The following is a 14,836-nucleotide window of genomic DNA, read 5'->3' as shown; positions in this document are numbered from 1 at the left end:
CCGATAGTAAGTGGTAATCGTAGCCCATGGATGCCTGTGACGTCAGCAACAGTGATTTTACAATTCGTTGCACCTGTCACCGATGTGAAATTGGGGCCAGGCGTGGCTCACTCCGAGATTTCGTCGCTTTGCTGCAGGTAGCTAAAACTACATCCGTTCGACCCCAATTTTGGGGTTTGCCATAAGCCGCGCGTGGCGCTGTCGCCAGGTCGCCACCTTGCGGCCATATCTGTGCTGATCGTGACAGACGCGTTTTGTTAGAGAGTGAGACTTCTGTACCTATAGTACTATTATTTATTCTGTGGCTATACTTTCGGCTTAATAAAGCAAATAAAACAATACAATACATTGAGAAAAAAAGAACCCATCTTACCAGTCTGATTTATTTATTTTGTGGGACTCGGCTCTCTTCGTAACCTCGTAAAAGTATCTTTCTCTGAAAGGCAGCGACGCGTCATCGAAGTGTGACGAGACCTCAATCGCCGCGGAAACTTGACTGTTACATGTTGCATCACTCTTCCGACTGCAGACGATTTCCATGTTAGTCATGCTTGCATGCGTTAGAAGTTAGAACAAAGTTTTTACATATATTTACTAAAATAATATACCGTTGGCAGCCATAACTCTTATTATTTTCGGTTCGCTCACATACTCCCGTATTTTATTCACCGAGATTACGGGTTGGGCGAATGTGCTTTCGTATGTTGTCCGTCTCTACGAGTTGCATTACCCAATCGATCACTCGATTTTAGTGAAAATCTGTGAGCAGGTTAAATACTTAACTATATGATATTCTTGATGTCAAAAGAACATAGACTCTTAATTTTTAACTTAACGTGCGTTATCTTTTCGAGGATAAGCAAGTTAATATTTTGGTATTTCTTAATTTTGACTTTCTTATTGGGCTTATTCACTTGGGCACATAAACATATTTTCCTCATAAAAACGAGTTTCACTAAGGTCATTAAAAATGATGACTACTATTATGGTGCTCGAGCTTTTGCATTGTCATAGCGTCATCGTAATAATAAGTATTACGCGACCCCAATTCTCACTCGAAACTGTTACATAAGTTACATAACACAGCCTCTTCAGACAAAAGTCACTTGTATACGATTTGTATCTTTAACCTTAAGACATGTGGGTCTAGTGAGTTCGAGGGTTCTTTTGTTACATAGCTAGTGACATATTAGTGGGTCAAGAGAAATTACGTTACGTTAGTTTTATCTCGGATTCTCGGTACATATTTTTATCCTCGCATAGTTTTATGTTCTATTCACTCTCGCTGCCGTATTCGAACTTCAAGATATTCACAAGAGACGACACGTACTAGATCCATTCTAGATACGTTATAGTTTAGATATCAACTAGTTCTCATTTGCAGCGCAATTCGGGCAACCAATGTCACTTTTACGCTAGATAGAGTAAGATCTATTAGATGTGAATTGGATCTCTAAGTCATATCCTGGTGGAAATCGTTCAAGAGTATCTCCAGAATCGCGCAAATGTCAAATTTGACAGGTTAGATCTTAAACATATCGTTTTCGTATTTTGGTGATGTCTAAAATATATTTAATAGATGTCTATTTCAAAATCCGAATCGGGCCCTCGTTATTGGTACAGGCGATTAGATTTAGGAGTGAGTCCGGTTCCCCAACTGTGCTCGTCCCCGCCAAGACACTCTTATGCTCACGATTGCTTAAATGAATTCTGCCTAAGATCGATTAAAAACTAGTTTGTCTAGTCTGGCTGAGATATAAACAAAAACCCGTTTTGGTGTAATATGCGGAAATATGTTAAACTACCTACCTACTACTTGTATACAAATTTCTGACGCTGCATTAATACATTTTGTAACTGAATTCTTCAATATGCTTCAGCCTCTGCTTCGACGGTGGACAATAATTACTTGAAGATGTTGATGAAATATAACATTTAAAACTTTCGCGTTTTAAACACATAGTAAATCAGGAAACGTCAGTAAATCAACGACTAAGTATACAAAATAAATTCGCCATAGACCCGGTTGTAAATGTGATTTAGTATATGTTGATCATATGTTAATATTAGGTCCTTACATATGAAATTGGCGTTTGGCGAACTGGCAACTTTGGTTCAAAATATGTGGCGTTCGGCTAGGAATTCCAAATTCAAATTTATTTCAAATTTAAGACCATGTATTTCTGTGTTCGAATTACGAAATTTATTTGTTATCGCGTCATTTGTTTTTCTTTCACATCGTTCTGTTCACAATATGGAGAACTTAAAATATCGCTATATTTACGAATATGAGTTTCACCTCGGCACTAATGCTGCAGAAACGGCTCGTAGGATTAACAATGCGTATGGGGAAGCTACTGCAAAAGAAAATACGGTACGTTATTGGTTCCAACGTTTCCGTTCTGGAAATTTTGACCTACAGAACAAGCCCCGTGGACGGCCGGAGACAGAAGTTGATAACGAAGAATTAAAAGCAATTGTGGAAGCAGATCCATCGCAAACCACGTCAGAGTTAGCGGCAGGCTTCGGTGTGAGTGATAAAACCATTTTGATTCACTTGAAACAAATTGGAAAAGTGAAAAAACTTGAAAAATGGGTACCGCATGAATTGAGCGACGCAAACAAAGAAACACGCGTCGAGTGTTGCGTTTCACTTCTCAACCGGCACAATAATGAAGGCATTTTGAATCGTATCGTTACTTGTGATGAAAAATGGATCCTGTACGATAACCGGAAACGTTCTTCACAATGGCTGAACCCAGGTGAACCAGCCAAATTCTGCCCGAAACGAAAGTTGACTCAGAAAAAGGTACTGGTAAGTGTCTGGTGGACTAGTGCCGGTGTCATCCATTACAGTTTCTTAAGATCTGGGCAAACAATCACGGCTGATGTGTATTGTCAACAATTGCAAACGATGATGGAAAAGCTAGCCATTAAACAACCCAGACTGGTCAATCGATCTAGCCCACTGCTGCTTCAGGACAATGCTCGACCACATACGGCACGTTTGACGGCCGCAAAACTAAGGGAGCTGCGACTGGAATGTCTTCGACACCCACCATACTCCCCGGACCTTGCTCCAACTGATTACCATTTTTTTCGGAATTTGGACAACTTCATGCAAGGAAAAAAATTCAATTCTCACGAGGCTGTCCAAACGGCCTTCAAAGATTTTATTGATTCTCGCTCACACACTTTTTTTAGTAAAGGAATCAATGAACTACCTTCGAGATGGCAAAAGTGCATAGATAGCCATGGTACATACTTTGACTAAATAAAAAAATAGTTTCATAAAAAAAAATCGTTTTCATTTCTGCCATATGAAACGCCAATTTCATATGTAAGGACCTAATATTACAGACGCCATAATGTAGGTTTGTTATCAAGACACAAAAACTTAACATAAACTGTAATTAAGAACGCCCATCTAAAACAAGATAACCATTGTTTTTACTAATTAGAATATATAATTATTAAATGTAATTTACATATTAACCAGGGCAATGTTATTTTTAAGTTTTAGCCTCACGTAAATATTTAATATATCCGCTTTTAGAACTCTTTCAAAAACGGATCCATGTGGATTCGCGAGGTCCACACTCACAGACGGCTCGATTCGGGAAATGAATTAGACACTCACTAGATATGAAATAGTAAAGATATGTGTCATTCCACTGCAAAAGGTACCTTATAGCGGCTGGCGCCGCGATTCGGGAAATAAATTAGAGACTCACTAGATATGAAATGGTGAAGATATATGACGTTCCACGGAAAAAGGTACCTTATGGTGGCCGGCGCTTACGTCGCATAGCGCCGCAATAATATTGGAGCGGCGTTAATAATAGCGTAAGCGCGAACCGCCATAAGGTACCTTTACCCGTGGGACGACACATATCTTTACTTTATCGTATCTAGTTAATCTCTAATTCATTTCCAGAATCGCGCCGAGACACACTTGTAATATTATGCGCGCATATACATCATGTTATTGTGTCTGTAAATGTTACAATAGTAATAAGTTTCGTCTAGATTTTTTATTCAAAAGCCATGAAGATTTATCGTGCGCAACCTCTGTTATGGTCAGTGGTCAAGACTTTCTAAGCGTTGGTTTATTTTTAGTCGATGTTACATAAAGTCGCGATGGGAAACCGGAAAAGCAAGGGAAATGTAACTGAACAATTTTGTTCGGTCATTAAGTTACAACTATTATGTTTCCATGGTCATAACATCATCGTGTCAAGTATTTCTGACTGTACATTGACATTAGGTACGTCAGAAATGTTAGATGCTTACTGATAATATTGGTTATCGATATATTTACTCGTTATATGTTTTGTTAAAAATAGTGTTTCTTACGCTTAATTTTACTTGTTTTTAAAATTAAAAAACAATAATTTTTCGCTTAAAAGTATAATTTAAGCAAAAATGTCCCAGCTTAGACGAGAAAGTTCAGATAAAGACGTTAGGTCACGCTAGATATTCTAGATTATTAAAAAATTTAGGTGTGCCTCTAGAAAGTGTTACGAAATTGAAAAATATGGACATAATGGGCACTGATCAAAAATATCATACACACGACGACTTGTTAAATATTTCTTTGTGCTTTAATTCGAAAAAAAAGGTTAGTATAAAAATTATACAGACTATGCTAACGACTATGCTATTCATCATTATATTCTCTGAAACGCCACAGTCTCTGATATTTTAATATCACACCTCGAAGCATCAACTTTATCCAGGTACGCTGAACGTGATAAATTGCCCCAAATATCTGTATAAATGCGCTTACGATCGCAATTTCTCGTGGAAAGTAGTTCACCTGATCCTGGCTAATGAGCCATACGTTTTTCGGAAGTATTAAATGCAGAGCACGGCTGAGCCGGTTCGGCAAGGGCCCAGTCGATGTGAGATAAACGCTTTTACTTAAAAAGTGCTCCAAATAAGTGATCGGCTTTTATTTTGCAAGTAAAGACTCTCGAGCCACAATTTGACGTTAAATATCAGCTTTATTGCTTGAAATTGTACCTTAACCCCCTTATTCATACAACTTTATGGGCCTGATTTAGTTTAATTATGTTTTATCCCTTTCTTACAAATACATAAGTCAAAATGACAGATAAATTATTTGCTAATTGAGGCTTGTAGTGCGATTATGAGTAAGGGGGTTAGTAATTTCTGGTAACTATAAATCTGTCACTCTAACAACAATTTAATTTTCAATTTTTAAACATCCAGATACGTCTGCGAGCGATATTCCAAGTTTTAGAATCTTGCAAAAAAAAAACATTTGAATCATTTGAAAAAAGCATTTGAATCTTGGAAAGATTCGCAAGATTCTGGTAGGCTTCCGTAGCTCAATTGGCAGAGCTAACGCACGGATTGCGGAGGTTGCGGGTTCAAGTCCTGCCGGAAGCTGAAGCTAATTTTTCCATTTTTTCCATTAATATAAAATTGAATCTTCTTTACTGTATTATGTGTGTTTTCTTGCATCAATATTTAGTGTTACTATTAGGCGCTATGGTTAACTGCTAGTAGAGAATGCCTTTTGGCATTAAATCCGCCAATTAAGTCAAATGGACAAACCAAAAACTTGATAAATCTTTGTTATGGCTACATCCACTCTATTCATCCATCAATTTTGAACACCAAATTACAGGTAGAGTGCATAATTATTTCCTTCGTATTTTCACGGAAACATATGAACGCGTGTTGCTATTCCAGTCAGTCTCGGTACAAAAAGTACTGAGCTTGATTGAAGTAGCATTACAAATACGAAAGTTTCCGAGAAAATACGGTGGAAAACAATTATGCACTACATCTGTACCGAAAACTAGCCGAATCTTCTCATGCATGTTGACCGCAAGTCGCGAATGTGATCCAAACAAGTCAAGTGAATGTATGCGATTAGACTGTCTTGCTTCTAAAAATATCTTGTTTTCTATTTTTAAACTATCTCCGATGCGTTTCTTTATCGTCTATAGCCTCTAGCCACCCAGAGACCTATAAAAAGGTCTCCTATTCCATTCTAATTTGAACTTTCTGTTGACAAAATAAAATTTCTTTTTGCCTGCCAAGGTTTGACGTATGGGCGGCTAGAGGATAGTACAAACAGCAACACTCCTATATGTACATCGGTGGACCTTATTACAAAAGGCATAAGGTCCACCGATGTTACAGTTAACAGTGTGGGCGATGGTAAATAACAAATTAAGCACTGTAATTTGTATTTGAAATGCGTAAAATGATTTAATAACCCGTTCGACTTGTCATCTTAATGTAAGGTCATAATATGTTATAAGTTATAGTGTGAAAATTAGAAAGTAAATATGACATCGGGAACTAATATGATGGCTGGTTAGGTTAGATATTTTTAATTAAATTGGCGTAACTCTACCATTCTGGACCCATGGAAATTCCTCAATTTTGCAAAATGTTAGATTACTCCCGCCAAATAAATTTTAGAGTGTAACCTCTGAGCCACCTGGGCCTTATAAATTCACCACTAAAGGGGCGTACATTAAGTACGTGAGGGGTGAGGGGATCAGGGAGGTGAGGGAGTAAAGTCAAGCCCAAGCTCACTAAATTTGTCGTAAGAGAAAGAGGGTTTTCGGAAAAAATAGCATAAAATGTGAGAAAAATCAGATTAATGGTTGGTTGTTAAAAAATGCCGAAATCTGTCAAAATTTTTCTATATATAAATGATAGAGCATTTTTTTTAATAAAACCAACGCATTTATTATCAGAATATATTTGGAAAGATCTCACGTGTTCGCGGGTAGGGGGAGGGGATCGAGATAGATAAACAGTATAGCAACCTTTAGCCTTTACTTTCTATATTTAGAAATATATTAAAACGTACACAGAGATCGGCGAATAGTAGATATTTGCATATTATGAAATTACATATGTCAGATCCCTTTTCATCATTATCATATCAGCCAGAGGACGACCACTGCTGGACATAGGCCTCCTCCAAAGAGTGCCACAATGACCCTTATGTTTTTCTATAATTACTTTTATATCCACATGTTCTACATTTCTAAAATTGAGACGTTTCATTGTTTAAAATAATATCATGAGAAATACTGTATCCGTAAACATGAGACTGCAAAGACCTTCCGACTGGTTTATAACATTTTATTATCACAACCCAATGGCGAGTTCTCAGCTTTATATAGTATAATATAACTCTCCGGTAGGCAATAATGAATTTCTCACCATACACTTTTATAGCTTACTCGCACAATAAGACTATTACATACATACATACACATCTTACTTTTATTAGATCATTAACTTGTATATAAAATAAGTTAGTAAATGTGAAAAATCTTCACACGCAACGAGTTACTATATATTTAGAGGCATAAAGCTTAGGTTAGAAACATTATTAGTAATATAATGACATGTTGTACGTTAATTTACAATTGAATTGTACCTAATGTTTTAATGTTCAAATAACAGTAGGTACCTAATCAAAATGTATTTGTTGCTTTTTGGGTTCCATGCCGAAAACGGCAAACAATTTGCATTTGTGGATTTGTTTTCTAAACTTAAAAACAAACAGTATACAGCATCGGCCTAAATTTCATTTTTAATTAAGTGCATTTATAATTCATCAGCCGTAGGCAGAACTGTAATTAAAACAGATCATCATATTTTGTTTAATTTATGACATATGTAATTATCTACTGACAATTTAATTAAAATCGGTCGCCCTTTCTAACTTTTACATATATTAAATTATACAAATATATTCATGAACAATTTAATCCCTTGGAATGCAAAATAGCCAAGCCCATGGCATCTCAAGTTCTTACGGTTTAAATAAAAAATTCAAATACAAATCGTGACTACTTTGAAAAAAACTCGTATCTTGTTCTGTCAATAAAAGTAAAAACCGGGCAAGTGCGAGTCGGACTCGCGCACGAAGGGTTCCGTACCGCAATGCAAAAAAAGGCAAAAAAAACGGTCACCCATCCAAGTACTGACCCCGCCCGACGTTGCTCAACTTCGGTGAAAAATCACGTTTGTTGTATGGGAGTATTTGTTGTTATAGCGGCAACAGAAATACATCATCTGTGGAAATTTCAACTGTCTAGCTATCACGGTTCGTGAGATACAGCCTGGTGACAGACGGACGGACGGACGGACAGCAGAGTCTTAGTAATAGGGTCCCGTTTTACCCTTTGGGTACGGAACCCTAAAAATTAGCAATCATCTATATTTCAGGTGTTTCAAGTATATTACAGTTACAATAATGTATTTGTTATGAGCTGACGCAATCTTGCAAATAAAATGTAAGTACTTGGAAGCCTGGCGCTTGGCAATGAAAGTGTTAATTAAAAGTTATTTCTTCCGTGCTATATACGTTTCTTAGTTTTTCCGTAAACAAGAGAGCTCTAGGAGGCTTTAAAGGCGGAATCGTGAGTCAGGAAAAATCAGGTACATTGATACCTATAATTGTATTTAGACGAGTAAGGTAACTGTAAAACCAGGCTAACCATTGTATCTCCTATTGGGAAAAATACTTGTTTTCTGTGTAACTGGGTGATTTTGGGGTTGTGATCCTAAATTTCAAAAACGTATTAGATGATCATACTAAACAAATTTTCCTATGGGTCTATCGAACAGGTATTACATTAAAGCATAGAGCAATTGGTGAATAGTTCTTTAAATAAAGCAGACTGAAATCGTGGCTCAAATGCTGTAAAATTTAACTAAAACTTAAGTTTAAAAATTATTCCTAAAACTCCTTCCTTAAACAATTAGACGTGACGTGGTCGTAAGACCAGTCTTGCTATATATAAGTACTTGACCATCGGTCAAACTTCCTTAATTCGTAGTATAAATTCGTAATAATGAGGAAGCCTGAAGGTCAGCCTGTGTGCGAATGTTACGCATAACCTCCAAATTCGTATGAACAATTGAACACAAGCGAAACAAATTATATAGTGATTTGTACATGCAATGCTCGGCAAGCAAAATATGTGTGTAGGTCATCCTGTTTCATTGAAAACTGAGCTAATCTCATAATAATCTTACTGTAACATTTACCTAGACATTCAGATCGTGAAATAATAGATTAAACCTAGCTCTATTAAGTTATTTTACACACTTCTTTCATTTGTTATAAATAATGGAATGTCAATAATTTGAATTTAATATCGATTTAATTTGAAACTTATCGCTCATATCAAATACTAATGGATAATATCGTTAAGTCCACACGATTAGCGTAAACTTTATCCATATTATTGTAGAAATTTGTAGAAGATTTTTGATTGTGTGTAATTTAGATCCAATTAGCTGCTAAAATTAATAGATTAATGCTGTTAACAATGACTTTTTATCTTCGCTAAAATCTCTGATTAGTGAATAAACATCAAACAATTGCAACCGGTTATTAAGTTATTAATACAGCTCAACATCAAAGACAAAAAAACGCATCATCTATCAAAGCTCAGACGCACATGCAACCTTCTAAGTTGTACCTGGTTGCATTTAATCTAAGTTGTGCAAATACGGAACAGATCGTCGGGTTACGTGAACGAAAGGCCGGCGCCTGCGCGCGCGCAGTCTTGTACCGATCCGCACCGCGCTCGCGCGCACTTTCGCTCTCATTCATACCGCAACGTGCGCGCCTGAAAACCGATGCTCCGTACGAAATCCCTTCCCAATATACAAGTGATATATCTTTTATAAGCTTTCTGCACTGTACAAAAAAACAAGTGGACAAAAGACGGCTTTGCTTGCTTTGTGGTGCCAAGTGAAGTGTAAAAGGGGACTATGTTTGTGATCCTTGCGTTCATCGGTGTACGGTTCGCCTTACATGTGTCCAGGCAGAGTGCTAGGGCGCTCGCTGACGAGTGCTACACCAGAAAGTAATTATTTTGCCATGCTAGTGCTACATGTGGTACATACACTCACAAATATACACTACACAAATTATTCCCTGCGTACTTGCTAAGCCAATTAGCGGTATCGCAAATGAAAATATTGGAAACATATATTTTAATTTCTGTATCTATAAATTGTATTTTCAATATTTAAATTCGTTTTTAGATATCGCTATTTTGCTTAGGAGATTGTCATTACAAAATGAAGTAACGCAATTTTTTGTTACCGATAGTGACCTTCCTTAGTTGGACAAAAATCACCAATTTTGCTAATCAAAGATAATTAAATTATTATGCCCATAATACTTTGAAAACTATGACGGTATTTGAAATGAAAATAGTTACAACTTATCAGTAAAGATATTCGAGTTCGGTCCCTGTAAATAGGGGCCAAGGGGCCTTAGGCAAGTCGACAATCGTTGATTTGACAGAAAATTGAAACTTAAAACGCCAATCGAAACTTGGAAAAAGTCAGGTGACTTTTCGTAGCATATGTCATCCCGTTATTTTTTTACTTTCGTTTGGGGCTTGTCGATGTACTATTGTCATCTTGGCTAGACCCCCTGAACTTGACACATTACGTACACGTAAAATAAATGAATATTTACAAAACAACAATAAAAACAAATCATTACCATTAATTAATTTAATTGATAGACTCAATTAACCTGTAAGTTCATTGTTAACATTTCGGTATACGTCAGGCAGATGTTTTTTCCTGTTTGAATAGCGTACGTATTTATTTATGTAGGTCAGACAAGACATAGGTACATACGTACTCTTAATTCAGTAGTAAATATTTGCTTCCTGATTTTACTATAAATAATACATACATACATATTATGTACCTATGCTTATGTAGGACATCACAATTACGTTACATTAATAAGTAGGTACGGTATTGTTAATTATGGAGAATAACATTCTTATCTTTTTGCCCGTAACTCCAACCTCTGAACATCTTCAAGTGAAATAATATATGATATGTCTCGGGCTAGGCATATCGTATAATTAAAAGATTAAACGAACTTACCTGTAAGTGAAGTTCTATCTGTATATACATCCAACTTCTGCAGACCCACATTGCCACCTCTGCAGAAACCTGATGGGACACTGGCCCACTCCGCGACAGTGAAAGCTAACTTGTTTGCTTCTCTGTTTGCGAGAAATTCACGTCTAGATGCAGGCTCAAAACTTCCACCTACGCTACCTCATTGCAGTTCCTCTATGCAGAGAATTGCTATACATCAAAAAGAGGTACGCCGAGCTCTGCTGAATCTTGACGTGAATAAGGCCAATGGACCAGACGGTATACCTGCACGTGTACTAAAGCAGTGTGCGCCTGAGTTGTCTCCTGTACTGACACGCCTGTACCGCCTCTCTCTCCAAACAAGAACGGTGCCGAAATCCTGGAAGCTTGCAAACGTGCAGCCAGTACCCAAGAAGGGTAGTCGTGCTGATCCCTGCAATTACCGACCAATCGCCATTACCTCCATGCTCTGTAAAGTCATGGAAAGGGTACTTAACGGCAAACTGCTGGCATACCTCGAAGCAAATGATCTGCTCAGTGACCGTCAATATGGCTTTCGCCGAGGTCGGTCTACTGGGGATCTTTTAGCGTATGTCACGCACTGCTGCGGCGAGGCCATCGAGAGGAACGGTGAAGCGCTTGCTGTTTCACTGGACATCTCGAAGGCCTTTGACAGGGTTTGGCACGCAAGTCTCCTTAGCAAGCTTCCTGCTTACGGCATCCCTGCTGATTTTTGTAGCTGGCTATCTGATTTCTTGAGTGAACGGTCGATCAGAGTAGTTATTGATGGCTGCTCTTCGGACCTCATGGCCATTGACGCCGGTGTTCCTCAGGGGTCTGTTCTCTCCGCAACCCTTTTCCTGCTCCACATTAACGACATGCTGCAACCCAGCATTGTAGGTTATGCAGATGACAGTACGGTTGTTGAGAGATATTTGGCTAGTGCAAGGGACAGCAGGGAGGATATACGTTCACAGAGAGAGGCCATGGTTGAGCGAATGAACTTGACCCTTAGTCTCGTTTCCCAGTGGGGTGATGACAATCTGGTCACGTTCAATGCCTCCAAAACGCAGGCGTGTCTATTTTCCGCTAAACGGAGTCCATTCGACCTGACTCCTTCTTTCCGGGGTGCATCTGTACCTATTACCGACAGCCTGGAACTCCTCGGCATGGAGCTGAGTTCAGTCCTCGGCTTCGGCAGCTTCATTGAGTCTAAAGCACAAACTGCGGCCAGAAAGCTGGGCGTCCTAAATAAGGTGAGGCGATACTTCACACCTGGACAGCTTCTAACACTTTACAAAGCTCAAGTCCGGTCGTGTATGGAGTATTGCAGCCACCTGTGGGATGGCTCAGCTAAATACCAACTCGCCGCTTTGGACTCAGTGGAGCGCAGAGCCAGGAGGATGATTGGCGACAAGAAGCTAACGGCTAAGCTTCAGACTTTGGCCCATCGGCGGAAAGTCGCCAGCCTGTCGGTATTCTACAGGTTGCACTTCGGGGAGTGTGCCCAAGAGCTACACGAGCTCATTCCACCGTCCCCATTCTACCATCGGACTTTTAGACGCACGGCCGGTTTCCATCCTTACTTGGTAGATATTCCGCCAATTCGCACTAAGCGCTTTGCTTCTACTTTCCTTATGCGCACTGCCAAGGAATGGAATTCCTTGCCGGCGTCTATATTTCCGTGCTCTTATAACCCGGCAACCTTCAAATCAAGAGTGAACAGGCACCTTCTGGGCGAGCTCGCTCCATCGTAGGCCACGTCTACGCCTCGGCTAGTCTGTGGCCATGAGTAAACCCATGCATAATAAAAAAAAAAAAAAAAAATTGGCCAAGCACGAAGTCAAGACTACGGTGTTCAGAGCACCGTACGACACATCCCTAGGTGGTTTTAAGTTTGGATACTAATACTAATTTATCCCATAAGTACATTTTATTGACTAGGAAATAAGAAGGTAATGTCTGGGAGCTCTGGGACCTTGGAGTTTGGACTTTTATTAGTCCTCTGGGCTAGTATAGGTAATGTAGAAGTTGCAAAGCTTCTACCTTAGATATATTTTTTAGAGATTAAAGATTTTATTTACCACCTTGTCGGGTTGATTGCATATCCATACCAAATTACAGCTTTCTAACACTAACAATCAACCTCATCTTGGAGGTGAAAAGAGGAAAAATCGTAAGTCCCATTTCGGCCAACCGAAATCAAGAACGTTTATATAATATAGGCCTAATACCGTTTATCTAAAACGTTTGGTGAAGGCACATTTCTAGTAGAAACAAATTATTATGAATTTCTCTGTAATTTGTACAAACCATTTCGTAAACTGACATTCCGCTAAACTGTTGTTTTTACATCTTACTAGCATCCATAACATATTGAAGTATGATATTCTTCCACTTGTCTGAACATTTTCATTATTATTGATTCTTTTTTTGTGAGAATGGCTTTTTCTGCCACGGCACTTTGCCAATTATTGATTCTTTCAAACACCAAAATAGTCATAAAATAGTTGACAATTTAATCTACGTGAGTTGACAGGCAACTTCGAGCACGAAAAACTAAATCCGTCAAAAATACTGGGTATACATACAACCTCATAATCTTTGATATAGTCGCAATTGTTGTATTTTAAACTTGTAGACTGGGCAGGCACGACTCAAAAAGGAATAATATTACAATTAAGTCTGTGATTCGGCATTTCTCGGTTTTTGACGTTAGGCTTGTTTCTGACTCAAAATATAATTATCGTAAAGTATTAATCAATTTGCTCATGTTTTATATAAGTCACAGAAATAAGTACCTAATAATAAATGTCTAAGTTTTAGTACAAGTAGGGTAACTGCGTCAGGTTGCCGTCCAGTACCTGTTTCCGTCCACTTGGCGGAGTTGCTACAAAGAATTGCGTATAATTTGAATATAAACCTAACTTACCGGACAATTTTGGACTTATTGTACATCAGTTTTTAAAAGCAAAAATATTTTAGTAGAACTGGAATTCATGAGTACCAAATCTTAACTGACATTTTTGTCACTCAAACAAGTTTGATCAAGATCGGCTTACTTTATATTTCGTCAACTTTACCTTTGTTTCCAAAAACTGTGAATTGTGAATTTTAATTTTTTTTTCGTCACAGAACAGTATCTAGTTGCTGCTCTCACCGATCGGTTGAAAAATATACATACTTTATACAATTAATACATAAATGTAATGGTACTTAATGAAAAGGAATAGGTACTGTTTCGACGAATCAGATACTCTCAGTAATAGTACATTATTGTCGAGGCTCGGAAGTAGCTACTTGCAGGCTGAGGATTCGTTTTAAACGGACGACCTTGGGAGTCCGTTTAATTGAATCCGAAGCCAGCAAGTAGCCTTCCAGCCGAGTCATATATAGTGCTTTTCTCAAAAATGGTGCAATAAATATAAATATCATAGAAATATTTTACAAAAGCAACGTTCTTACGTATTCATTTTCACAGAAACAAGCCCTTGCCGCCTTTTTATTTTTTTAATAAAAAAATAGAAGTGTATTTTTCTGCCGAAAATACGCCAACCTATTTGAGACAGCTAAATAGTCGCAGTACTAATCATCTGTTTGGCTGTTTAATGGGCCTGTGCCTTCATTTGATATGGCTATTTCAAATTTTAAAAAGTTTGGAACTCGACAAATAATGGAATTTGTATGCAACATTGCAGTCCCAAAATCGAGACTGCAATGTTTTTAACTTTTTAATTATTGACTGACCATAAACTACGCACTTCGCGACCTATTTTTTAGACGGCAAAGTTGAGTTTGCCATCCATTTTTGAGAAAAATCTATAGGTTGATGACGCCATAGCTGTTAATAAATATTGAATGACTTTATTATCTCTAATCGCTTTACTAACTCTATGTGCTCTAATGT

The 14,836-nt window shown here is 38.0% G+C and overlaps 1 protein-coding gene across 1 annotated transcript in view; it reads left to right on the top strand.

Moving 5' to 3' along the window:
• The window catches only part of LOC134674755 (unconventional myosin-XVIIIa), a 323,832-nt gene that overhangs the window by 191,090 nt on the left and 117,906 nt on the right, over positions 1–14,836 (top strand). The window lies entirely within an intron of this gene.

This window comes from Cydia fagiglandana, chromosome 20, assembly GCF_963556715.1.
Source record: "Cydia fagiglandana chromosome 20, ilCydFagi1.1, whole genome shotgun sequence".
Taxonomy (NCBI): Eukaryota; Metazoa; Arthropoda; class Insecta; order Lepidoptera; family Tortricidae; genus Cydia; species Cydia fagiglandana.
This window is presented reverse-complemented; position numbering and strand designations above follow the sequence as displayed.